At 45.4% G+C, this 27,673-nt stretch overlaps 1 long non-coding RNA gene across 1 annotated transcript; it reads right to left on the bottom strand.

Annotated features, from left to right (window-relative positions):
* Positions 1-11,944: 11,944 nt before the first annotated feature.
* On the bottom strand, positions 11,945-12,945 carry LOC122088080. Its single transcript, XR_006142966.1, has 2 exons — positions 12,535-12,945; positions 11,945-12,426 (listed from the first exon to the last, which is right to left on the bottom strand). It is a non-coding gene; the product is annotated as an uncharacterized LOC122088080 (long non-coding RNA).
* Between the last annotated feature and the right edge of the window lie 14,728 nt (positions 12,946-27,673).

Below are 27,673 nucleotides of genomic sequence, written 5' to 3'. Positions count from 1 at the left end.
GCTAAGGAATCCCAAGCCGGTTTTACCCAACCTTTTTTTTTTTATCTAAAATTACTTAATCACCTTGTTAGTCAACCAGTTATGTCATTTAATTTGGATATGAATATATGATTGGATTATCATGTTCCCGTAGAAGAAAAAGGATTTGATTGAAATAAAAAATTATATATATTCATCTTTCACATAACACGAGATTACACACTAAGTTCCCACAAAATTAACAGTACAGTTATTGATCAGAAGATGAAATAAAATTTAAAGAAATTAAGCTTCTGTAGACAATACAAAGAGACAAAAGGGGCATGTATTCTTATGTTCCAACCACTTAATAATGCATTCACTATGAAAGAGTTGTAAGCAAAGCCAACCGTGCAACGTCAACTCCTCTCACATACCGGCCGTCCAAACAAACCATGCAAGTCTCTATAGAAGAAGAAGAAGAATAAGGGTCTTCTATATCTTCAAATTTCTTAATCTCCAAAGCCTGAATCGGAGATTGTGAAGTTGGAACCAACTTTCTTAAACCTTGATCTTATCCACCCAAATCCAAATACAATGCCTCAACCCATTCAATGTAATCATCAATACTTATGTAATTTTCTTGGAGATGAACATTAAGACCTATGATTATATCTGATGAGGCAAAATATGTCACTTTCCTCAGAACGACTGAGGCATGTATGCAAAACTGAATAGAACTGAGCAGCTTCTTCGGCCTCTATCAGGCCGTGCTCCGCCTCGGCCTCCATCAGGCCGTACTCCACCTCGGCCTCCATCAGGCCGCGCTATCTCCTCGGCCTCCATCAGGTCGTGCTGCTACCTCGGCCTTTATCAGGCCGTGCTCTAACTCGACCTCCGTCAGGCCGTGCTCTACCTCGGCCTCCGTCAGGCCGTGCTCTACCTCGGCCTCCGTCAGGCCGTGCTCTACCTCGGCCTCCGTTAGGCCGTGCTTCACCTCGGCCTCCATCAGGCCGTGCTGATACCTCGGCCTCCATCAGGCCGTGCTGATACCTCGGCATACATCAGGCCGCGCTGCTACTTCGGCCTCCATCAGGCCGTGCTGCTACCTCGGCCTTCATCAGGTCGTGCTGCTACCTCGGCCTTCATCAGGTCGTGCTCCACCTCGGCCTCCGTCAGGCCTTGCTCCACCTCGGCCTCCATCAGGCCGTGCTGCTACCCCAGCATTCATCAGGCCACGCTGCTACCTCGGCCTCCGTCAGGCCGTGCTTCACCTCGGCCTCCATCAGGCCGTGCTGTTACCTCGGCCTTCATCAGGACATGCTCCACCTCGGCCTCCATCAGGTAGTGCTGCCACCTCGGCCTTCATCAGGCCGTGCTCCACCTCGGCCTCCATCAGGCCGTGCTGCTACCTCGGCTTTCATTAGGCAGTGCTCCACCTCAGCCTCCGTGGGGCCATGCTTCACGTTGGCATCCATCTGGCCGTGATTCCACCTCAGCTTCCATCTGGTCGTGATTCCACCTCGGCCCGACGTCAACAATAAGGTTTCAAGAAACGTGTTTTCGTCCACCCCTACATTCAAGGAATGTAATCCCTATTCTGGATGACAGAACTTTATCCACTACACGTCATCATAGAAATCACACGGTTGGCCTTCCGAGTTAAGGGGGAAATGTTCCAGGAATATTCCCAGAATCACAGAGCCACTCCCCTTGAGGACTCCACCCCTAAACATGACTCTTCACAATCGTCTCCCACTTGCCCTCCATCAGCAGCCTATAAATACCAAGGTAAGCCTCCATCACAAGGGATCGATTACTCACTTCTCTTACTGGAAAAGCTCCCTTGAGCATCTATTGTGGAAAGATCTAACTTAGGCATCGGAGAGTCCCGCTCGGGTCAGCCCGTCTCTCCCCTGTCATCTCTTCTGTGTAGGTCGGCCAAAGCACCAGGAACTGCAGGGAAGATAGTCCGGTCAATTTTTTCTGCTTCAGATTGGCGCCGTCCATGGGAAACTATTACAAAAAGTCACCTTGGACCAATGCAATTGAGGAGTGAGAAGGTCGTTTCTTCAACGATAACATGAGCAAGATCCACTCACGAAGTACCACTTGGACGTTCCCATTCACCACCAATGGCAGAGCACGAAAACATCTCAGCAAAGACCCCTCCAGAAGGACCCCAGCAAACTGGGCCTGATGCATAAGTTGCCCAGGGAGAGGGGGATCAGCGCGAGCAGAACCCTCAGCTATCCCGCCATGTCCCATCATCCCGGGTAACTCACCCGAACATGAAAGAACAGATGCAGAGCTTGCAGTTGCAGGTATTAGCTACAAACGCACTGGTGAGGGATTTCATACGTCAGTTCGGCTCGACACTTCCAGTGCCAGGAATTAGTTCAGCTCAGCCGCCTAGGCCTGTTCCGAGCAAACGTTCCAATGACGAATCTCCTGACAACAGCGTCACCCCTCAATCAACAGCGAGAAGGGGGTCGGGTAGAACTTCGCGCACTGTTCATTCAGTACCACCGCGCTCTCTTACTAAGGGGCACAGGCGAGGTCCCGTCCCTACCCAGATCTGGAGAGCCCGTCGTTCTGAACATCATCAGAGCCCAAAGACACATAATACTCACAGATCCCCACCCTGAGTAGGAAGACGCCAACTGTCGCCTCAGAGACTCAGTAGAGGCACGCGTCCGCACAGAGAAGAACATGAAAACTACTAGAGGCCAGCTCAGTAAGATCGACCCCATCCGGGTCAGAGCTCGCCCATCGGGCCAACCAGAGGTGCACCATGGCAAGGTCACCAAGGCCGAGGAAGAAGCCCCAGAAGAGGCAAAGAGGCAATCCGATCCCCGGACGGCCGAGCCGAGGGGAGAAGAGACGACCTGGAGAGCCGCATCTAGTGACTCACTGAGCGAATAGAGGGAATGCAGATGCAGGGGCTCCCGCCAGACATGACTGTAACCCCAGCCCATAATGCACTTTCGACGAACTGATTGACACCGAACTGCCCTCAAATTTTGTGATACCTGTCTTTAATGGATATGACGACACCACAGATCCCTACGATCATCTACTGTACTACAGCTCGGCCATTGCAGTTCATGGAAGGTCAGACGCCGTTCTCTACTGAGCTTTCGTTGCCTCATTAAAAGGAGTTGCGCTGGTGTAGATGTCGAACTTACAACCACGGTCCATCCGCAGCTATGAAGAACTAATAAGAGCGTTCCTCACACGTTTCCAAGCGAGCATGAAGCAGAAGCAAACTATGCAAAACGTGATGAACATGAGGCAGGGAGCGAGGGAGACTATAAGGGAGTTCCTTGCCCAATTCACCAAGGCGACATTGGAGGTAAAAAACCTACCAGAAGGAGTGGCGTATAGCAAGTTGTGCAACGGGGTAATACACCCTGATCTGGTTCAGTCCCTGGCCCTCGACTTACCGGAAACAATGCCCGAATTGTTGAGACGATGCAATCAATATGCCAACATAGAGGAAGTTCTAGCCGCCCGAGGAATACCTGACAGGGGTGATCAGGAGGAGAAGGAGAAGAAAAGGACTCTGAGACCTAGAGACGACTCTCGTGAGCTGAAGAAAAATAGAACAGATCGACCTCTTGACACAGCTGAACCTGAGCGATATGAACTTGATCGTTCTTGAACAAACCTGCTTTTAGAGATCCAAAGTCAGAAGTACTTTCGTGGGCCTAGGCCAATGGCAGGTAAACCAGAAGAGAGGAACCCCAACCGGTATTGTCGATACCACCGAGACCATGGACATGACACTGAAGACCGTAAGTCTCTGAAAAGGGAAATTGATGAGCTCATCAAGGTCGGGTACCTCAACCAGTATCTGAAGCAGAAATATGGTGGGAACTAGCCCGAGCCGAGGAGAGATGAAGACCAACCGATCCGAGGTAAGGCCGAGCCGTCCAAGGACCCAACCATGGACCGAGCTGTCACATACGACAACCAGCCCGTGGGTCCGGCCATCCTAACAATCATGGGCGGACCTACAGCGGAATCAGTCAGAAAAGCCAAAGCACACGCACGGTTCGTATGCATCACAGAACAACCTGTCAAAGCCCTCAAAACGGATCCACCCATTACTTTCTTTGACAGAGATCTGGAAGAGTTGAACTGGCCTCACAACGACGCTATCGTGATCCAATTAGTGGTGGCCAACCACCCTTTCCATAGGGTCCTAGTGGACACGGGAGCCTCCGTTGACCTCATGTCATACGAAGCCTTCATAAAACTGGGGCTTGGACACCGGAACCTTAAAACTAGCCCCAGGACCCTTGTACGGATTCTCAGGCATGCCAGCTGAGCTAAAGGGAGTTGTTGACCTACCTATAACCATCGGACAAGGAGCTCAGACAGCCACAACCATGGTCTCTTTCATGGTCGCCAAGATCGCCTCACCCTACAATGCAATCCTTGGCCGACCTGGTCTCAATGGTCTTGGGGCGATTGTGTCCACTAGGCACATGAAGGTCAAATTTCCAACCAACAATGAAGTCGGAGAATGCAAGTCCAGCCAGAAGGAATCCCGGGAATGCTATGCCAACTTCATAAAATCTATCAAAAAACAGTGCTCGGGCCTAGCATGTTTGGTAGAAGTTGTTGATTGCCGAGATGAAAGCCTCCTGGCCCGAGCCGAGCCAGTTGAACAGCTGCCTACAGTCCAAATCACTGAGGCCAGTAGACACTTTTATCAGTAGAGAGTTTTATCAGTAGATTGCCTTGAAATCCCATCGATTGGGTGTTAGTCTTGAAGATTTTATACTATCAGCACCTTAGCAATTATTCAATTTCAATCACGTAGTAGATTAGATTCTATTTTGAAGCAATGTATTTGTCCCAAGTGCATACAACACATCAATATACTATGAAGCTTCTCGTAAATATCTTACTCTTCTAAGATTGTGTACAGCTCAGCGGCATCTAAGACTGAGCTCCAGCTCGTGACCACAAGACCAGACCCTAGTCTGGCGACTCAAAGACCTTAACCAATGAGGCACAAAGACCAAACCCCAGCTCGGCAGCATCTAAGACCGAGCTCAAGCTCGGCACCACAAGACCAGACCCTAGTCTGGCGACTCAAAGACCTTAACCAATGAGGCACAAAGACCGAGCACCAGCTTGGCAGCATCTAAGACCGAGCTCAAGCTCGGCACCATAAGACCAGACCCTAGTCTAGCGACTCAAAGACCTTAACCAATGAGGCACAAAGACCGGGCCCCAGCTCGGCAGTATCTAAGACCAAGCTCAAGCTCGGCACCACAAGACCAGACCCTAGTCTGGCGACTCAAAGACCTTAACCAATGAGGCACAAAGACCGGGCACCAGCTCGGCAGCATCTAAGACCGAGCTCAAGCTCGGCACCATAAAACCAAACCCTAGTTTGGCGACTCAAAGACCTTAACCAGCAAGGCACAAAGAACGGGCCCCACCTCGGCCCCAACAAAGACTGAGCTCAAGCTCGGCAACACAAGACCAGACCCTAGTTTGGCAACTCAAAGCCCTTACGATCTAAGGCATGCGATCCTAAGCCCTGACTCGGCACCTCAAGCCCTTACGAACTATGGCATGCAAGCCTGAGGCCCGACTCGGCACCTCAAGACCTAAGGTTATCAAGCGTGCAAGCCCCAACCCCGAATCGGCACCACAAAAGACCTTAACGCAAGGCAAATCAAAAGATAGAGCCCCAGCTCGGTAACCCTATGGCTAGTCCACGGCTTAACGCCTCAGGGCCACACTCAGACAGCTGCACTTGTCCTTATTCTTTCAAAAAGTTACTCATTTCGGTCCATGCCCGAAGCACAAGAAAATAAAGAAAGAAGCACAAGAATACTGAGAGACGAAGACATAAAATAAAATTTTCATTCTTCTACAATGGGAAAAAAGCCCTCAAAATACATCACTACCAAAGGAGACATCTACATAAATATGGATCTATACATATGAGGCTAATCTCGGGGGGCTGATCCACGGGCCTAGCTTAGCACAAGAAAATTCTTCGAGTCGGATCACCTCTTCACCAACATCGATCGAGCCGCAGGGCTGCACCAGAGTAGCATGGACGAGAACGCACCGCTCATAGTCCGTCAGATTGTAGCCTGGCATCTTACTCTGAATGAACAAGATGGCATCGTCCGAGCCGACCTGAAACGAAGAAATGTTAACGTCATCCAACCACTTATGATAGCCCTAAGGGTTCAGCCACCTCGTTCGCCTCCAGCAACCTCCTGTTCCGGCTCTCTAGTTATCAACCCGACATCATTGGGACAATCCTCCTTAGATCGGGCCATTTCTTCTTGACCCCCATGAAAGCGCTTTGCCTCCTTTGCCTTCGAACAAGCGACAGCCACGTCTTCGAACCATTGAGCAGCCTCGGCTGAGAAAGTGAAGCAGTGCATCTCGCATCGGATTAAATGCTCTAGCAGGTCGATTCGAACTGCTAGAGCGGGGGGCTAGTGATGAGGCAAAATATGTCACTTTCCTCAGCACGACTGAAGCATGTACGCAAACCTGAACAAGATTGAGCTGCTACTTCGGCCTCCTTCAGGCCGTGTCCACCTCAGCCTCAATCAGGTAGCGCTATCACCTCGGCCTCCGTCAAGCCGTGCTGCCTCCTCAGCCTCTGTCAGGCTGTGCTGAACCTAGGCCTCCATCAGGCCGCGCTATCACCTCGGCCTCCATCAGGCCGTGCTGCCACCTCGGCCTCCATCAAGCCGTGCTGCCACCTCGGCCTCCATCAAGCCGTGCTCCACCTCGGCCTCCATCAGGCCGTGCTACAACCTCGGCCTCCATTAGGCCGTGCTACCACCTCAGCCTTCATCAGGGCGTGCTCCACCTCGGCCTCCATCAAGCCGTGCTCCACCTCGGCCTCCATCAAGTCATGCTATAACCTCGGATTCCATCAGGCCGTGCTATAACCTCGGCCTCCATCAGGACGTGCTGCCACCTCGGCCTTCATCAGGATGTGCTCCACCTCGGCCTCCATCAGGTTGTGCTGCCACCTCGGCCTTCATCAGGTCGTGCTCCACCTCGGCCTCCATCAAGCCGTGTTGCCACCTCGGCCTACATCAGGCCGTGCTGCCACCTCGGCCTCCAGCAGGCCATGCTGCCTCGGCCCGACGTTAACAACAAGGTTTCCAGAAATGTGTTTTCGTCCACCCCTACATTCAAGGAACATAATCCCTATTCCGGAGGACAGGACTCTATCCACTACAATAGACGTCACACAATTGGCCTTCCCGAGTTAAGAGGGGAATATTCCCAGAATCACAGAGCCACTCCCCTTAAGGACTCCACGCCTAAACAGGACTCTTCACAAGCGTCTCCCACTTGCCCTCCATCAGCAGCCTATAAATACCAAGGTAAGCCTCCATCATGGGGGATTGATTACTCACTTCTCTTACTGAAAAAGCTCTCTTGAGCATCTGTTGTGGAAAGATCTAACTTAGGCATCGAAGAGTCCCCCGTCAGGTCAGCCCGACTCTCCCTTGTCATCTCTTCTGTGCAGGTCGGCCAAAGCACCAGGAACTGCAGGGAAGATAGTCCGGTCAAATTTTTCCGCATCAACACCTATATCTCTACTCCACCTATAACTCCCCGATCCTTCCTCGCCATTACACCTATAAACCTCCTCATGCCGATCTTCCTCCTATTACCCACCTCCATTGATACCTCCCATCGCACCCTTGAACACAGGCTACACTCCAAAAAAAAAAATTTTGTTCGGGCTGCACACCAACCCTCCTGTTGTCATTGGCTATTGCACTACAGGATTAGGCAAGGTGTTGATTGGCATCCACCCCACCATAGTTTGGAGTGCCTGAGTAGTAAGGGACAATTCTATACTTTACCTCTTTATTTTATTTCATTTTTAGTTTATTGGTATTTTCTTAGTTTCTTTACGTGTTGGTGAAAAAAAAAAATTGGTTTGCATAATATGTGGTAGGTGGGTAGTACTATACTTGTTTTGCTTGCCTATTGTGTTTACTGGTTGCATTTTTGCTTCTCATAACTACTCATTTTAGTATCTAAATATAATTACATTTGCATATCTACTACTGGTGCGTCAGGTAGGCAGGCGGCACCATATCTATTTATACACAGCCAATCACTTGTGCATGTATCATACTTTTATTTTAATACATCTCTTATAACCACTTAACCTGTTCTATTACATGTCTTGTGGGTCTAATCATGTGGGTAAACGTAGAATCAGATTTGCATCATGGAACATTGGATCTTTGATAGGTAAGAGTATGGAGTTGATTGACGTTATGCGGAAAAGAATGATTAATGTTGCGTGTATTCAAGAAATGAGATGGAAATGTAGTAAAGCTAAAGGGTTGGATGACTTCAAGCTATGATACTTGAGAAATGAAAGTGGAAGAGGGGGAGAGGCATAATAGTTGACAAAGACCTTAAAGAGGATATTGTGGATGTTAAGAGACTTGGAGATAGGATCATCATCATTAAACTGGTGCTTGGGGATGAGATTGTTAGCATAGTTTGCGCTTAAGCGCCCCAAGTAGGGCTTGTTGACAGGGTTAAAGTACAATTCTGGGAACACATGGATGAAATGATGCAGAGTCTCGATCCGAGAGAGAAAGTTATTATTGGTGGGCATCTTAATGGTCATGTGGGTAAGAAGCGTAAAGGATACGAAGATGTGCATGGAGGATACGAAGTCAAGTAGAGGAACACAGAGGGAACCTCAGTGTTGGACTTTGCGATGGCATATGACCTTTGCATTACAAATACTTTCTTCGAGAAAAAAGAAACACATTTAGTTACTTATAAGAGTGGATTGCACACAAGCCAGATTGATTTCTTTATAACTAAAAGACCTGACATAATGCTTTGTAAAGATTTAAAGTTATTCCGAGAGAGAGTTTAACGACACAACATCGACTGCTGGTCATGAATATGCAGTTTAGTATGAGGCAACACGAGAAGACGATACACTTATGCCCAAAAATAAAATAGAGACGACTACACGGAGTCCCCTTAAAATCCTTTACTGATAAAGTGATTGAACGAGGCCTGTGGGACTATGTGGGAAATACTAATGACATGTGGACTGCAATGACGGCTAGCATCAAGGAGGTAGCTAAAGAGGTCCTAGGCGTGACTAAGGGTGGTGGCGTACCCCTAGAGAGATCTGGTGGTGGAACAATGAGGTTCAGACTGCCATTAATACAAAAAAGGAATATTTTAAAAATTGACAGAAGACTAGCGAAATGGAGGATAGAACAAGATACCACACAGCCAGGAATGAGGCTAGGAGGATTGTGGGGAAAGCTAGAGCAAAGAAATATGATGATCTATATGAGAATATTAATACAAGGGAGGGAGAAAAAGAGATATATAGGATAGCTAAAATAAGAGAAAGACTGAGCAGAGACTTGGATCAAGTTAGATGCATCAAAAGCAAAGAAGGTAGAGTGCTGATACGAAATGAGGACATTATGAAGAGATGAAGTGATTACTTTTGTAACCTACTAAATGGAGGTACTGTGACTGAGAGGGTGAACCCAGCTATAGAGGGGAGTAGACATGACACTGATCGAACTTTGGAAGAGCTTGATGGACATTTATCGCAAGTTGACAAAATCGAAGTTAGAGAGGCCATGCGAAGGATGAATATAGGGCGAACGATGGATCCGGATGACATCCTGATCGAATTTTGGAAGAGCTTGGGAAGACGTGGGGTGGCTTGGTTGACTAAGCTGTTTAATATGATCTTGAGTACAAAGTCTATGCCGAATGATTGGAGAAGAAGCATTGTGTTTCCGATTTATAAGAACAAAGGGGACGTCCAAAACTGTAATAACTATAGGGGCATAAAACTTATGAGCCACACCATGAAGCTATGGGAAAAGATTATTGAATCCCACCTAAGAAAGAAAATCAAGGTATTGAAGAACCAATTAGGTTTTATACCAGGGAGATCAACAACAGAAGCCATTTACCTCCTAAAGAGGCTTATGGAAGTTTTTAGAGCCCACAAAAAGGATCTACATGGTCTTTATTAATCTAGAGAAAGCATATGATAGAGTCCAGATAGAACTAATCTGGCATGTCCTTCAGAAGAGGGTTCAGACTAACTATGTGGATATAATTAAGGACATGTACGAGGGAGCGGTGACGAGTGTGAAAATGAGAGATGGGCAATGTAACGAATTTTCGATCACTATTAGGTTACATCAAGGATATGTTGTAAGCCCCTATCTGTTTGCACTCATTATGGATGACCTAACCAGGCACATCCAAGACTCAGTCCCGTGGTGTATGCTATTTGCAGATGATATTGTGCTGATAGATAGTGGATGAGATTAATACTAAACTGAAGCTATGGAGATCAAACTTGAATCAAGAGGTTTTAGGTTAAGCAAAACGAAGACAAAATTTATGATGTGCCCCTTCAGTCAATCTAGAAGAGGGGAGGGAGTGGTGAAGCTTGGGGAACAGGAACTACCTCTAAGGGACTGTTTTAAATATTTGGAGTCTATCATTGACAAAGAGGGGGATATAGAGGATGATATTGCTCATAGGATTAAAGAGAGGTGGATGAAGTGGAGAAGTGCATCGGGAGTATTATATGACAAAAGAATACCCATTAAACTCAAGGAAAAATTTTATAGAACAGTTATACGACCAGCTATGATGTATGGAGCAGAATGTTGGACAACTAAGAAGAGTAATGTGAACAAACTGAGCATAGCTGAAATGAAAATGTTGAGAAGTATGTGCGAGAAGATCAAGATAGATAGAGTAAGGAATGAGAATATTAAATATGAAGTGAGGGTTGCACCGATGCAGGACAAACTCCACGAGAGCCAATTGAGGTGGTATGGCCACGTCCAACGGAGACCAATGGAGGCCCAAGTAAAGAAGAGTGACCAGATTTATTGGGAAGGCACTAGAAAATGTAAGGGCAGACCTAAGATGACTATTAACGAGGTAGTACGAAAAGATATGAAACTTGTAGGGCTCGATCCTAGTATGACTTCGAATAGAGTTTTGTGGAGGACAAGGGCCCGTGTTGCTGACCCCCTTTAAGGGATGTGTCCATGATGTGTATCTATATTCTACGTTACCCTCTAAACTTATCCCCATATATTTTCTCCTTTTAACCTATCTTTTATGAATAATTTAGCTTAATTACTTTATACTATTTTACAGCATTGGATCCATGTAGCCGACCCCATTCAGTTGGGATAAGGTTATGATTGTTGTTGTTGTTGTTGTACAAGACTTCTTCACCAATTAAGGTCAAGTCTTTTTACAACATCAAGGGCCTCCTCCAACGTTCTTATATGCTATTCAGATATCCTTATTTGTTGTTCAAAAGCTCTAATTGTTCCTTTGAGGTATCCCTATAGAAATTTTGCTGAAGGACATGATGTTGGTGTAATGGTGGATAGATCCATGATGGTATTCTTGACTTGCTGGTTGAAACTTGAAGATTATCCCTCATCTATAAATTTAAACATCCTTTTTTCCATAATTTTTTCCCCTATAAAGAAATAAAAACATTTAGCTATAAAGAATTACTAGATTCTTCATTACAAACGAAATAATTAAAAAACAGTAGTCATATCGGAATGGAATGTGGACAACACAAAAAATTCTGCTCTATATATGGTCCTGAGTGCACCTTCGGACCTTGCATTGCCCTTGTAAAATCTTCTTCCTGGATTACTCTCAATAATCAATTTATGTTACTTCTAGCCACATTATCCATCTGGATATAATTCAATATTGACACATATTAGGTTGGGCTTATGCCACATAATTTGACTTAAAAAGATATTTACTACCGCATGTCACATGATCAAAATATTGGTTGAAATTCATGTGATCCAAATGTTTCTAATCTTACACATACTCATAAATTATGAAGAAAGAAATACATCAAGAAAGGTTAGAGGCATGGTTCATTTTCCACTTTTTTTTTTTGATAGAATGGTTCATTTTCCACTTGCGAATGCAATAATTGGTCAAAAATAAAGAACTTATAAAGAATTACATCTATTGCAGAATTAAGTCTTTTACATAGATCAGTTAGTGGATCAGCCTTGATCAACCCACTTATAACAGATGCAATCAACTTGAGAGGACTCGCTATTTTTTCAACTCCGCTCTTCTTTTTCTTCTCCCCAGAAGTTGAGGCATCAGAACGAGGCCTACCACGAGTTCGGGATGTAATCACAACTGGAGTTGAATGGACGCTTGTTTGATCTTGAAAAATAGTTTTATCTTACTCAACGTCAAAATCATACAATTCCTCAAGACAGACTGGATTAGAAAGACACCATCATAGGCAGCATTACATGGGTGACTTGAATCATTCCCATTAGCAACTTCGTTTCTTAACCACGCAGTTGTTGCCAAAAGAACCGTTAGAACTCTGTGCTCTTTCCAGTATCTTTGTTTCTTGCTCTGTCAAAAATACAATTTTATATCATTAATGGTAATAAAGACTAATTTTAACAAAAGAGTCTTCTAGTAATATCTACTTTCACGTTATTACTTGGGAGACATTAATACCTTGAATTCTCCCCAAAAATGTTATGGAACATGGAATCTTGATTCCGCTTTGTTCCAACCCATCCCAGAAGTTTTTTGGAGATCACATAAAACCTTCATTCTTGCTTTCTAGATTCTGTAATGGTTTCTTACTTGCTCCCATTCAAATTTCATCTGGAATCTATCATTGATAGAAAGTGTAACAGCCTGCCATATTTCTTTCTTGAGACCATTGTCTCCACTTCTTCTAGTCTTCTTGATTTTACATAGGCAATCTCACATAAAATGTGAAACTTCACTTGGCCAATTAGCTATGTCACATCCTTTGGACTATGTTCCTTCCTCTGTATCCATTCTTTTAAATGCAATATGTTAACAGAAATATTTAATCTCAGAATTTAAAAACATAATACTACTATATGAGAAACAATGTAGGCAATCAATACTAAAGGGTCATAAAAATAAATTCAAAGGCAAAAATATGAACTAGCAGGCATTTCAGTGTTATTAGTGTACAACATGCAAGAATACGAAATAGCAGGCATTTCAGCCATCCATTCAAATGGTCCCTTAATATTAGACATAATCTCAATGCAAGAATATGCTCACTCTTACTTTATCAATATTTCATAATGTGATACCCTACTTTTTAAACCCGGTATAATTACACGGTTGACTGGGTTTAACCATGCAGGACCCGAACCGGAGAGGGTTAAGGCGGGTTCCTTATGGACCACGATGGCAAGGGTGACCTTGAACACCGGTTGGCCAGACAAGTCCGAGTCAATGCCAGAGGAGACGGGTGTACCCAAGCCGTGTACATGCACATATCATAAGGCCCTGTATGGATAAGGTTGGTATGTAGCCATATCCTAAAGTGCATACGTATAATATACCTTGTGCCGAGAGTGAGATTCATGCCGAGAGTCGAATTCTACCAAAATCTCATTTGTTGGCCCATTTCGGCCCTCAGGTGGGCAGTCACAGGTGGGCGAATCTGCCCACCTGAGTGACCCACCCATGTGCTACTAATGATTTTAAGAAAGTATAAATAGCATTATTTGTGTTTTTCAATATCTCATTTATTATACGGAAAGTTGGTGAGAAGATTTAGAGGAGAGAGAAGAGAAGGGAGAAAAGAGAACGAAGAAGAAGAAAGGGGAAGGAAGAGGAAGAAGAAATGGATTTAAGTGGCGCCAAGGTTTGATCTTCCCATTCCTATGCCGGAAGAGTGATCTCCAACACGAGATCTACGTTTAGAGGTGAGCGAAGGCTATGTTCCTTAAACTTTCACCATACCCAAGTAAAACCCTTGATTTGGGTAGAGTTCCTTGAGGTCTTATAAATCCCCCTAGAGATGATGAATCTAAGGTTTAATAGATGATCTATGTGTTGATTTTGAAGGATTTGAAGAAGTGTTTATAAGGTTGGAGAAGCATTGGTGATTTGAAGTGATTTTGGGGTTTTGAACGAGTTCTTGAGCAAAGAAGGTAAGATGGCTTTCCATTCCTTAAATCTAACCTAGATCTAGATTAAAATCATCTTATGAGACCTTGAATGTGTGAAAAATGGGATTGAAAAAGCCCCATTTGATTCCCCAAAGGTTGGGAAAATTTTTGGGAAAAATGACAGTTTTTCGCCCTCTCAGGTGGGCTGAGACCAGTGGGCCAAACGGCCCGCCTAAGGGCACCGGCCTGAGAGGGCAGGCCCTCGGGGCCAATCGGTGGGCCCCTACTGACAGGTCGATCTGTGGGCCGACCTACCCTCCAGTCAAGACCGGTGGGCCCAGACCTGCGGGCTGACCGACGGGCCAACCTGCCCGCCAGTCCTAGCCGACCCTTGGGGCCAACCGGTGGGCCCCTATCAATGGGCCGACCGGCGGGTTGACCTGCCCGTCGGTCAGGACCAGTGGGTCAAGACCAGTGGGCCGACCTGTCCACCTATCGAGACTGGTGGGCTGTGACAGGTGGGTTGTCCGACCCACCCAAGAGGCTCCCAACATAATTTTTTCGTCTGAATTGACCCAAAACGGACGTGCGACCTTCTTTTAGGATTCTAAACATGATTTTGCCATCAAACCTTATTAGTTTTGATCCCAAAGTGGTGAAATGCTAACCCCATTCACTTGCGATAGGTTCACCAAAATTACGTTTCTCGCGTCAGATCTCATCCGTACCGGGCGTGAGTCTTTGTACACTATAAGTAAGTGGGGAGAGGACGTTTGGCCTTATTTTAAGGCTTGTTTGGCATTCATTAAATTGTATCTAGACTAGCCATGTCATCATGCAAATTATATGTAGCTTAGCCGTCCTCATATTATTATGACATGTGTGTTGTGTTTATTTTCTCAATGTCAAATGATGATGTGATTATGTGATGAATAATGACATCATTATGCATAATGCATTAATAGACTAGATGCCGTAGTCAGCTTGGAAATGAGTGCATTGGTGGCCCATGGAATGGGACGCGGTGGCACTATGCAATCATACTATGTCATATAGGAGCATACGGTTTAGGATTATCATCTTCCCATGCTACGACCCTTCCCAATAGGGATTGAGGTGTTAGGTTACCATTTGGGGGGAAGCAGTGGTCACGGTTTTCAGGTCATTGTGGCGGTTAGACATACACCCGGCTAGTCATTAGGACAGTCGACAACCTCGGTGGTATATTCAAGAGGGTCAATCGTACTGCTTTTAAATTGCTGGAGTCAGCACCTTTATTTCCTGTCATTTACTTTTATGTTGAGAGCCGGTGGTCGGCATGCTTTATTTTTTCGAGTACTCACGGTGGGCCTTCTCCGACAGCCCTATGGGCGTATCGCGGGATGGAGTTCACGGCTCATACCCAGAGTATACGTGCACTGTGGTTATAGTAGTACTAAACCAAAGACTTAGTAATGTTGTTTAGGTGGATGTGATGAAAAATGAATTGCATAGCATATAGTGCATATGGTTGTGATTGTTGTGTGGACTGTTGTGTGGTCCTCCTTTTCACTTACTGAGCTAGTGAGCTCATCCCACGTGTACACCTCTTTTAGATGATTTTGCAAGTCACCAGCCTGGGGATCAAGGGTCGGGCCTCACAATTGAATTCCCCGAAGAGGATTGGTGGGTTCCCGAGGAATATGAGCACGACACGGATTGCACGTGCGAAGGCTGTGCTGCGGGACCGTAGTATTGATGCCGTGCAGGGTTATACTTTTTTATTCTTTTGATGACCCCTTTTTGTGTACTTGATACGTGAATTGTTATTCTTTTTGTGTAAATATCATACCTGCGGGTCCACATGTATTTATCTATATACTACAATTTGGGTATCAAGTATATTGGGGTATTTACAAGTAAATTAAGTCTTCCGCTGAACTTTTAAACATTAATCTTAGATGTGTGTATGCTATGGTTGGATACTGTATGATCCTGGCAGGTTTGGGTTAACCGGAGTTAACCCTGTCACCAGTTCGGTTCTGTGTGAACGGGGTGTGACAATGGTGGTATCAAAGCGTGATGCTCTATTCACTCACAGCATACCATATAGACCCCACAGAATTTATAATAGGAAATGGGATTGGGTAAATGAAAAAGCTTTAAAGAGTTAAAAGAAAAAAAAAATGGTTGTATTTAGTTATTGCATTCATGGCATGCATGAGAGAAAATTACTTGGAATCAATAAAAGATTATTTAATTGATGTCATCACCCATCGAGTACGAATTTAACGAAATTTCAACAGCATAACGACGCAAAACAAGATTTCCAAAAAATTTTCACACACAAACACCTGATAGACAACATATATATATATATATATATATATCAATGAGCATAATTAACAAATGACGCCACAACTACACTACGATAAGTTATCAAACATACAAAACTTACCACAAACCACCAACAAAACATAACACCCCACAAGTAAGTCCAATGACAGAGAAAGTACAAAGAAAAAAAAATTATGTATAATAAGATCAATAACATGGAAACAAGTGAGAAGCTGATGTAGACAGGCGAGCTAAGTCCTCAGAGATCCTCATCATCGTCCAATACTACTACTCCGTTCACCTGAGGTCTAGAATTAATGTTGAGTCGACGGTCATAGTAGTCGAACCTCGAGTTCACCAGCTGTACATCCCTCCAAAGTCGGTCAAAATCTGCTAAAATGGCATTGGCCGTTGTATCCAAGTCCTGGCCCAGTCTGAGAAAGGAATTCTCCAAAGTAGCCTGCCTCTCCAGGATGCGTTCCTCCCTAGAAGCACTCTCCTCCAGTCTTCTTAACAGCTGATCTTGCCCGTCCTTCAAAGCCCTCATAGTAGACATCATGCCCTCAAAATCAAATGCACCACTCTCAGGTGGTGGGGCTCTATGTTGTGGGCCTGCAGCCCTCGTGAAGCCAGGATCAGCACCTCTCAAGTCAAGAGGCTCCTCCTCGAGGATATCCTCGTCCATAAAATCCTCCTCCTCGCATTGAGGAACATAATCCTCATCCTCCTCACTGGTCTCCTCCTCCATAGGAACATCCTCCCTATGGGCATTCCTCCTATCCCTGCCTCTTTGAGCTCCTGCTCTCTTAGGTACATCCATGAGAGTGTGGAGACCCATCCTTAATAGATTTCCCCTGTCAAACTTATCTGCTGGAGTCTTACCCTCCTCACTACTTAGGTCCACCCCAAAGAACTCAAAGATCCTAGTGAGGATCCTACCATATGGAAACCCTCCGTCCTCGGGGTGTGAGGTATGGTGCTCCATAGTCTTGAGGATGACGTAAGGCAAGCATAAGTGCTCGGCACCTCCCTCTAAGGCCTTATAAATGCAGAAGACTAAGTAGGCTGCCATGAAGCCTACCTGGTTTCGGTGACCTCCTCTGGGGAGCAAATTGAACTGGACCAAACGGACAAACACACGAACCTTTGGGTAAAATGACGTCTCGGAATCCGAACGCTCCCTGCTGCCACAGATGGTCTCATAGATATGGTCCTACGTCTCCAAACTCAAGGATGGGCCCACGGGCTTACTCCTTGGAGGACTGTAGAAATGCTACCCAACTGAAGAGATGTCCAAAATGCTAGCCAGGGTGTCCACAGTCAGGTGAATGTCCACCCCCTTCACCATGCTAGTTATCACATACTCTCCATACTGGTAAGAGACCTCCAAATTGTAGTAGAATCTACGAACCAGTTGCTCATAGCACGGACGGTCTATGTTGATGATAGACTTCCAACCCAGTGTGGTGAACCTCTCATGAAGCTGAGCCTTCTGGAAGTCACTGACTACCACGGTCTTCTCCATCATCACAGACCTCTTTAGGAAGGCCTACCAATTGGTTGCTGCCTCTAAACTTCGGAAGAGTCCCTCATCGTAATCTGAATGATCGATAGGTTCCTGTCCTGGTCGCCTTGGGCGAGGGGCTAGGGAACTAGTCCTTGCACTCTTCTGTTTGGAAGTGGTGGTCTTACGCCGAGTAGAAGAGGATGCGGGAACTTTGCCCTTGCGAGAAGACATCCTGGCAAGAAAAGAGGAGAAAGAATGATAAGTAAGGATGAGGAATAAAAAAGGAAACAAATAGATGGGTGAGCAAGTACAATACATAATGTGGATTATGATAGAAAGAGAAGTGGATAAATCATGGAGAAATGAATAGGAGGAAGCCCCAAAACATGATATCCACTAGCACAGTGCAAAATAGAAATGTAACAAAAGGCATATAAAGCATGGCAAGTGAGGAATGATAGAAAAACCCCAATTCTCAATGTGCAAGTTCAATCTAAGAAACATGAAAAGTCTCACAATAGAGTAAAGCTTGAAGCTTACATGTCTGTGAATGAAATGCCATCGTTATACAATCTAGAATATGCAAAGACATCTTCTATTATGACATTGAGGTGCAAGGAATCCACAAGTATGAAGTGGTGAAAAGAGAATCAAAGAAACCCGACACAAAAGAGATGGATTTTCATGGAAAAGAGATGGATTTTCATGGAGAGAGATGGGATTTCAAGCATACACGTCTTTCCATGATCTCTCCAACATTTTAAGTGCAAACCAAGCATAAGGAAACTCATTTGAGTCATTAGTTGGGGAGAAAAGGGTAAAGATAGAAGAAAGCCCCAAATTAGAGAAAATTAGGGCACGGTTGGGTTTTCTCTCATAAATTGAGAAGTACAGCCTAAAACTGGAAATAAATCACAAAGAAAACATCACATTCTCATGGAATCATTGTTCTATGGAAAGAAACACGAAAAAAAATCTCGGTTGAGGACTACACATGGATTCTACCCCCAAAGTACACGTTCTAAGAAGAAAAAGGGGGAAGAGACTTACTTGAGAGTAGAGGAGTTGAATCTTCCCAAAATCCGCAGGATCGTTGAGTGAGATCGCGAGTGGAAGCGTCAAGGAACTCTCAAAAATCACATGAGAGAGAGAAGGGGGGAAGAAATAGGAGAAAAACATATGAAACAGGGCTTAAAAGCCCTGTTCATGTTCCGCCTCGGGTCAGCCCGCCGGTTGGGAGAAAACTTGAAAAAAAAAAAAGAGGGTGTGTGGCTAGCACCATATTGTCGAGTGGGACCATTGTACTACTTGTTGAAGCACTAGCACTGTATTTTCGGGATTAAGCTATGCTAGTTGCAAAACATCATACACTATAATACCCTGTGTGTTGGCATATGATTATGTGCCGATATAAATTCTAGGGTGCTTAACCAATGTTGTGTATGGTATGTTCTAGGTGCAAGGATACGATGGTACGTACTAGATCCGGTAGCAATGCATGGGGTACCTCGCGTGGTCCTCGTCCGGTCGGTCGACCACCGAATCCTAGAAGGTCTCGCTCTGTGGGGCAAATCCCCCTCCCACAACCTCCAGAAACCTTTGGTCAGGGTGTGGCACAAGGGGACCCACCTGTGACTATACTTCTGAACCCTCCACCGGTCATCACTCCGGGTGATGTTGCTACCATAATTCAGCAGTCACAACAGGCTTTCCAGCAACAAATGCTTCAGCAGCAGCAAGCATTTATGGCTGCTATACAGCAACTGTGATACCCTACTTCTTAAACCCGATCTGATTACATGGTTAACCCGGTTTAACCATGCAAGACTCGAACCAGAGAGGGTTAAGGCGGCTTCCTTATGGACCATGATGGTAAGGGTGACTTTGAACACTGGCTGGCCAGACAAGTCTGAGTCAGTGCCAGAGGAGATGGGTGTACCCAAGCCGTGTACATGCACATATCATAAGGCCATGTACGGATAAAGCAGGTATGTAGCCGTATCTTAAAGCACATAAGTATAATATACCTTATGCCAAGAGTGAGATTCGTGCCGAGAGTCGAATTCTGTCAAAATCCCACTTGGTGACCAATTTTCGGCCCTCAGGTGGGCGGTCATAGGTGGGCGCATCTGCCCACCTGAGTGACCCACCCATGAGGTTACAAGATGTCTCAAAACGTATAAATAGCTATCATTATATTTTTCCTTTTTCTCATTTATGACACTCGGACGTTTGGTGAGAAGAGTTAAGAGGAGAGAGAAAAGAAGGGAAAGAAGAGGAAAAGAGAAGGAAGAGGAAGAAGAGATGGATTTCAGTGGTGCCGAGGTTTGATCTTCCCATTCCGACGCCGGAAGAGTGATCTCCAATGCGAGATCTACGTTTAGAGGTGAGCAAAGGCTAGGTTCCTTAAACTTTCACCATACCCAAATGAAACCCTTGATTTGAGTAGAGTTTCTTGAGGTCTCGTAGATCCCCTTTGGGATGATGAATCTGAGGTTTAATAGATGGTTTATGGGTTGATTTTGAAGGATTTGAAGGAGTGTTTCCACGGTTGGAGGAGCATTGGTGATTTGAAGTGATTTTGGGGTCTTTGAACGAGTTCTTAGGCAAAGAAGGTAAGATGGCTTCCATTCCTTGAATATAACCTAGATCTATGTTAGAACCATCTTATGAGACCTTGAATGTGTGAAGAATGGGTTTGGAAAAGCCCAATTTGATTCCCCAAAGGTTGGGAAAAGTTTGGGGAAAAATGGCATTTTCCTGCCAAGACCAGTGGGCCAAATGGCCTGCCTGAGGGCACCCGCCTGAGAGGGCCAGCCCTCGGGGCCAACCGGCGGGCCAACCTGCCCGCCGATCTTAGTAGGACCCTTGGGGCCAACCGGTGGGCCTGACAGGCGGGCCAAACCGGTGGGCTGACCTGCCCGCCGGTCATGACCGGTGGGTCTGACTGGTGGGTCATGACAGGTGGGTTGTCCGACCCACCCGAGAGACTCTCAACGTGATTTTTTTCGTCCAAATGGACCCAAAATAGACGTGCAACCTTCTTTTAGGATTCTAAACATGATTTAATCACAAAATCTTATTAGTTTTGACCCCAAAGTGGTGAAATGCTAATCCCTTTCACTCATGATAGGTTCACCAAATCTTACGCTTCTCGCACCGGATCTTACCCGTACCAGGCGTGAGTCTTTGTACACTACAGGTAAGTGGGGAGAGGACGTTTGGCCTTGTTTCAAGGCTTGTTTAGCATTCATCTAATTGTATCTAGACTAGCTATGTCATCATGCAAATGCTATGTAGCTTAGCCATCCTTATATTTTATGCCATGTGTGCTGTGTTTATTTCTTAATGCCAAATGATGATATGCTTATGTGATGAATGTTGACATCATTGTGCATGATGCATTAATAGACTAGATGCCGTAGTCGGCTTGGAAACAAGTGCATTGGTGGCCCATGGAATGGGATGCGGTGGTACTATACAATCGTACTATGTCATATAGGAGCATACGGTTTAGGATTATCATCTTCCCGTGCTACGACCCTTCCCAACAGGGGTTGAGGTGTTGGGTCACCATTTGGGGGGAAGCAGTGATCACGGTTGTCAGGTCACTGTGGTGGTTAGACATACTCCCGACTAGTCATTAGGACAGTCGGCAACCCCGATGGTATATTCAAGAGGGCCAATCGTACTGCTTTTAAATTACTGGAGTCAGCACCTTTATTTCTGTCATTTACTTTATGTTGAGAGCCGGTTGTCGGCATGTTTTACTTTTTCAAGTACTCACGGTGGGCCTTCTCCGACAGCCTTATGGGCATATCGCGGGATGGAGTTCGCGGCTCGTACCCAAAGTATACGTGCACTGTGGTTGTAGCAGCACTAAACTAAGGACTTAGCAATGTTGTTTAGGTGGATGTGATTAAAAATGAATTGCATAACATATAGTGCATATGGTTGTGATTTGTTGTGTGGACTATGTGTGGTCCTTTTCACTTACTGAGCTAGTGAGCTCATCCCACGTGTGCACCTCTTTTAGATGATTTTGCAAGTCATCAATCTGAAGAGCACGGGTCGGGCCCCACAGTCGAATTCCCTGAAGAGGATTGGTGGGTCCCCGAGGAATTAGAGCATGTCACGGATTGCTTGTGCGAGGGCTATGCTGTGGGACTGCAGTTCTGATACCGAGCTGAGCTTTACTATTGATACCGAGCTGAGCTTTACCTTTGATGCCGAGTTGAGCTCTACTTTTGATACCGAGCTGAGCTATACCCTTTGTGGTTTTGATGATCCCTTTTGTGTACTTGATATGTAAATTGTATCATTTTGTGTAAATATCATACCTGCGGGCCCACATGTACTTAACTATGTATTACAATTTGGGTATCAAGTATAATGGGAATATTTACAGGTAAATTAAGCCTTCTGTTGAACTGATGAACACTTTCTTGGTTGTGTGTATGCTGTGGTTGGATAGTGTATCAGATGATCCTGGCAGGTTTGGGTGAACCGGTGTTAACCCGGTCACTGGCCCGGTTCTGTGTGAACGGTGTGTGACAACGGTGGTATCAGAGCGTGATGCTCTATTCCACTCACAGCATACCTTTAGACCCCATAGAATCTATAATAGGAAATGGGATTGGGTTAATGTAAAAACTTTAAAGAGATAAAGGCCGAAGAAAGAAAGTAATAAAAATGGTTACATTTAGATATTGCATTCATGGCATGTGTGAGAGAAAATGAAAGGTTAATTAATTGATGTCATAACCCATCGAGTACGAGTTTGACAAAATTTTGGCAGCATAACGGCACAAAACAAGATTTCTAAAAATTTCCATTCAAACACCTGATAAACAACAGATATATATATATCAATAATCATAATTAGCAAAAGACACCACAACTAAACTACACAAGTATTCAAACATACAAATTCACCACAAACCACCATCAAAACACATCACCCCACAAATAAGTCCAGTTACAGAGAAAGTACAAAGAATGAGAAAAGAAAGAAAAAAATACAATAAGATCAACAAAATGAAACAGGTGAGAAGCTGGTGTGGACGAGCTAAGTCCTCACTGATCATCGTCATCGTCATCGTCCAATACTACTACTCCGTTCACCTGAGGTCTAGAGTTAATGTTGAGTCGACGGTCGTAGTAGTCAAACCTCGAGTTCACCAGCTGTACATCCCTCCGAAGTCAATCAAAATCTATTGAAATGGCATTGGTCGTTGTATCCAAGTCCTGGCCCAGTCTGAGAAAGGAATTCTCCAAAGTAGCCTGCCTCTCCAGGATGCGTTCCTCCCTAGAAGCACTCTCCTCCAGTCTTCTTAACAGCTGATCTTACCCGTCCTTCAAAGCCCTCATAGTAGACATCATGCCCTCAAAATCAAATGCACCACTCTCAGGTGGTGGGGCTCTATGTTGTGGGCCTGCAGCTCTAGTAAAGCCAGGATCAGCACCTCTCGACTCATGAGGCACCTCCTCAAGGATGTCCTTGTCCACCAGATCATCCTCCCCACCATGAGGAACATAGTCCTCATCCTCCTCACTAGATTCTTCCTCCATGGGAACATCCTCTCTAGGGGCAGCCCCCCTATCCCTACCTCTCTGAGCTCCTTCTCTCTGAGGTACGTCCATAAGAGTGTGGAGACCCATCCTCAATAGATTTCCCCTGTCAAATTTATTTGCTGGCATCTTCCCCTCCTCTCCACTCAGGTCCACTCCAAAGAACTCAAAAATCCTGGTGAGGATCCTGCCATATGGAAATCCTCCATCCTCAGGGTGAGAAGTATGGTGCTCCATCGTCTTGAGGATGACGTAAGGTAAGCACAATTGCTCGGCACCTCCCTCTAAGGCCCTATAAATGTAGAAGGCTAAGAAGGCTGCCATAAAGCCCACTTGGTTCCGATGACCTCCTCTGGGGAGCAAGTTGAACTGGACCAAGTGGGCAAACACACGAACCTCGGGGTAAAATGATGTCTCAGAATCCAGACGCTCCCTGCTGCCACAAATGGTCCCATAGATGTGGTCCAGTGTCTCTGAACTCATGAACGAACCCATGGGCTTACTCGTGGCAGGACTATAGAAACGGTGCCCAGCTGAAGAGATACCCTAAATACTAGCCAGGGTGTCCACGGTCAGCTGAATGTCCACCCCCTTCACCATACGAATTATCACATACTCTCCATACTGGTAGGAAACCTCCAGGTTATAGTAGAATCTACGAACCAGCTACTCGTAGCATGGGCGGTCTATGTGGAGGATAGACTGCCAACTCAATGCGGTGAACCTCTCCTGAAGTTGAACCTTGTGGAAGTCGTCAACTACCACAGTCTTCTCCATCATTACAGACCTCTTCAGGAAGGCCTTCCAGTTGGTTGCTGCCTCTGAACAACGGAAGAGTTCCTCGTCATAGTCGGAAGGATCAATAGGGGCAGGTCCGGGTCGCCCTGTGTGGGGGGCTGAAGAACTAGTCCCCGCACTCTTCCGTTTGGAAGCGGTGGTCTTACACCGAGTAGAAGAGGATGCGGGTTCTTTGCCTTTGCGAGATGACATCCTGGAAAGAAAAGAGGAAAAAATGGTGAGTAAGGGAAAAAGGGAATAACAAAGGGAATAAGTAGGTGGGTGAGCAATAAGAGGAAGCCCCAAAATCTAAATCATGGCGAAATAGAAATATGACAAAATGTGATAAGCGATGAATGATAGAAAATATATGGATGAAGTGTATGGTAAGTGACAAGACAAATTATGGCAAAATAGAAAAGTGACAAAAGGCATATAATGCATGGCAACTAAGGAATGGAAAAACCCCAATTCTCAATGTGCAAGTTCAATCTAAGAAAAGAAGTTAAAAGACTCACAATAAAGTAAAGCTTGAAGCTACAGGTCTAAGATTGAAATGCCATTATAGTGCAATCAAGAATATGCAAAAACATCTGCTAATATGCTATTGAGGTCCACAAATATGAAAGGATGTAAAAAGAATCAAAGAAACCCAACACAAAAGGATGGGTTTTTCATGGGAAGAAATGGGATTTCAAACATACGGGACTTTCTATGATCTCTATAGCATGTCAAGTACAAATCAAACATAAGGCATTGTATTTGAGTTATTAATTGGGAAGAAAAGAGCAAAAATTGAAGAAATCCCCAAATTTGAGAAAACTAGGGCACGGTTGGGGTTTTCTTTCAAAAAGTGAGAAGTAAATCCTAAAACTAGAAACAAATCACAGAGAGAACATCACATTCACATGAAATCACTGTTCTATAGAAGAAAACACGGAAAGGAATTGAGATTGAAGACTACTCATGAGTTCTACCCCCAAAATGCAAGTTTTGAGAAGAAAATGAGGAAGAAACTTACTTATAAGTAGAGGGGTTGAGTCTTCCCAAAACCGTCGGATCGTTGAGTGAGATCGCGAGTGGAAGCGTCAAGAAGCTCTTTAAAATCACCTGAGAGAGAGAGAGAGAGAGAGAGAAAGATGGGAGAAACAGGAGGAACAGGGGCTTAAAAGCCCTGTTTGTTTTTCTTGCTTGGGTAGGACTGGCGGGCCAACCAGCCCACCGGTATCAGCCCGTCGATTGAAGATTTGGATCGGCAGGCCGATCGAAGGCCCAACCAGCCCGCGGTGGTAGCCCACCGGTTGAGAGAAAACTTGAAAAAAAAAGGTTATTATTATTATTATTCTTATGATAATATGTTATGGTCAAGTGGGACCATTGTCATACTTACTAAAGCACTAGCCCTGTATTTTTGGAATTAAGTTGCGGTTAGTTGTAAACTATCATACACTATAATACCCTGCGTGTTGGCATATAATTATGTGCCGATATCAATTCTATGGTGTTTAACCAATGTGGTGTATGATATGTTCCAGGTACAGGGATATGATGGTACGTACTAGATCCAGTAGCAATGCACGAGGTGCCTCGCGTGATCCTCGTCTGGTCGGTCGACCACCGAATCCCAGAAGGTCCCGCTTTATGGGGCAAACCTCACTTCCACAACCTCCAGAGACCTTTGGTCAGGGTGGGGCACAAGGGGACCCACCTATGACGACATCCGGACCCTCCACCGGTTATTACTCCGGGGGATGTTCCTACCATAATTCAGCAGTCACAACAGGCTCTCCAGCAACAAATGCTTCAGCAACAGCAAGCATTTATGGCTGCTATACAGTAACAACTAGACCTTTCTCAAACAGGTCAAGCACCCCGGATACTTACTCCACAGGACCCGCCTGTAGGGTCTGGTACGGGGCCACAAGTGGGAGGTACCCCTCCAATTCCACCATTCAGTATTCCTCCGTATGTGGTGCCCCCTCCATACCCTTACTATCCAGCTTATGCTCCCAATTACCCGCCGACGAATAATACGTCAAAGGTAGTGGAGTCATTCAAGAGGAACTTGCCACTTGTATTCTCTAAGGTGGGGAGTGATCCTCTGGAACCGGACCAGTGGATCTAAGGGTTGGAGAAAATATTTGAGGTGATTGAGTGCACTGATGCACAGAAACTCATTTGTGCGGGGTTGCAACTCAAGAAGGAGGCCAACTCTTAGTGGCAAGCCTCTAAGCCTATATTGTTGGCCGCCCATCTGGAATCCACCTGGGAACAGTTCAAGGAGTTGTTCTTGGACAGTCATTACCCACGCAGCTTCAGAGACCGCAAGGAGACGAAATTTATGGCCTTAACTCAAGGAGGTAAGACTATCCTTGAGTATCAGCAGCAATTTGAGAGCTTGTTCCATTTTACCCCCAGGCATATGAGGACAGCTGAAGAGAAGGCTACAAGATTTCTGAAGGGCCTAAAGGCATCCATTGGGTCGGTACTTGAGGTCTTAGATTTGACTGATTATGGCCAGATTGTGCAGAAGGCCAAGACTATGGAAGATAAGCAGAAGGGAGAACAGTCCCTCACACCTGGACTGTGGAAGAGAACAAATCCACTTCCGGATATGGGCAACTCCGCCAAGGCATACCGAGGGTCGTACAGTTCTGGGCCTACATACAAGTAGCCCTATAGGCCATCTGGCTACCCTCCTCGACCAGCTGGTGATTCGGGCTCTACATCTTTTCGCCCAAACACTAGTGCAGTACCTACAGTTCCAAGGCCGCCCTGACCTCTATCTTCAACGGGTCAAGTGGAGAGGGGCCCCGCCCCAGTTTCAACATCACAGATCTGTTGCTTTAATTGCCATTCCTATGGGCACTATACAAAAGACTGTCGGGTCAGATCAGCCTTGCCCTCTAGTCAGCCCTCTGTGTACCGACCTCCCTTAACTCGGGGGAATCAACCGCAGGGAAGGATGTATGCCCTATCAGCTGAGGAAGCTGAGGCCAGCACAGAAGTGGTAGCAGGTACATTTTAAATTTAAGTATTTCCTTATGTTAAATATTGATGACTTGCTGAAATTATATGCATTGTTACAATAGGTGTCCTATCTATATCGGGCATACCAACCTATGTTTTATTCGATTCAGGAGCTACACATTCATTCGTATCTAAGAGATTTGCTGAGAAACTTGGCATGCCACTCAGGACCCTAGATCATGGGATGATTGTTAGTATGCCTACTGGTAAAGTTACACAGTTGAAGGAGGCGTATGGGCCGTGCCCAGTGGAGATCAGTGGGAAGAAATTGGATGCACAACTAGAAGAGGTAAAGGTGGTTAAAGAGTTTCCCGATGTCTTTCCAGATGATCTGGTGCATTTACCGCCTGATAGAGAGTTGGAGTTTGCCATAGACTTGATTCCTGGAGCAGCTCCAGTGTCTAAAGCCCCATACCGGATGGTACCAGCCGAACTGAAGGAGTTGCAGATGCATTTGCAGGAATTATTGGAAAAGGGGTTTATTCGCCCAAGTGTTTCACCTTAGGGTGCC

Source organism: Macadamia integrifolia, chromosome 9, assembly GCF_013358625.1.
Source record: "Macadamia integrifolia cultivar HAES 741 chromosome 9, SCU_Mint_v3, whole genome shotgun sequence".
In the NCBI taxonomy this organism is placed as follows: Eukaryota; Viridiplantae; Streptophyta; class Magnoliopsida; order Proteales; family Proteaceae; genus Macadamia; species Macadamia integrifolia.
The sequence above is the reverse complement of the archived record's forward strand: the minus strand, read 5'-3'. Positions and strand labels throughout refer to the sequence as shown.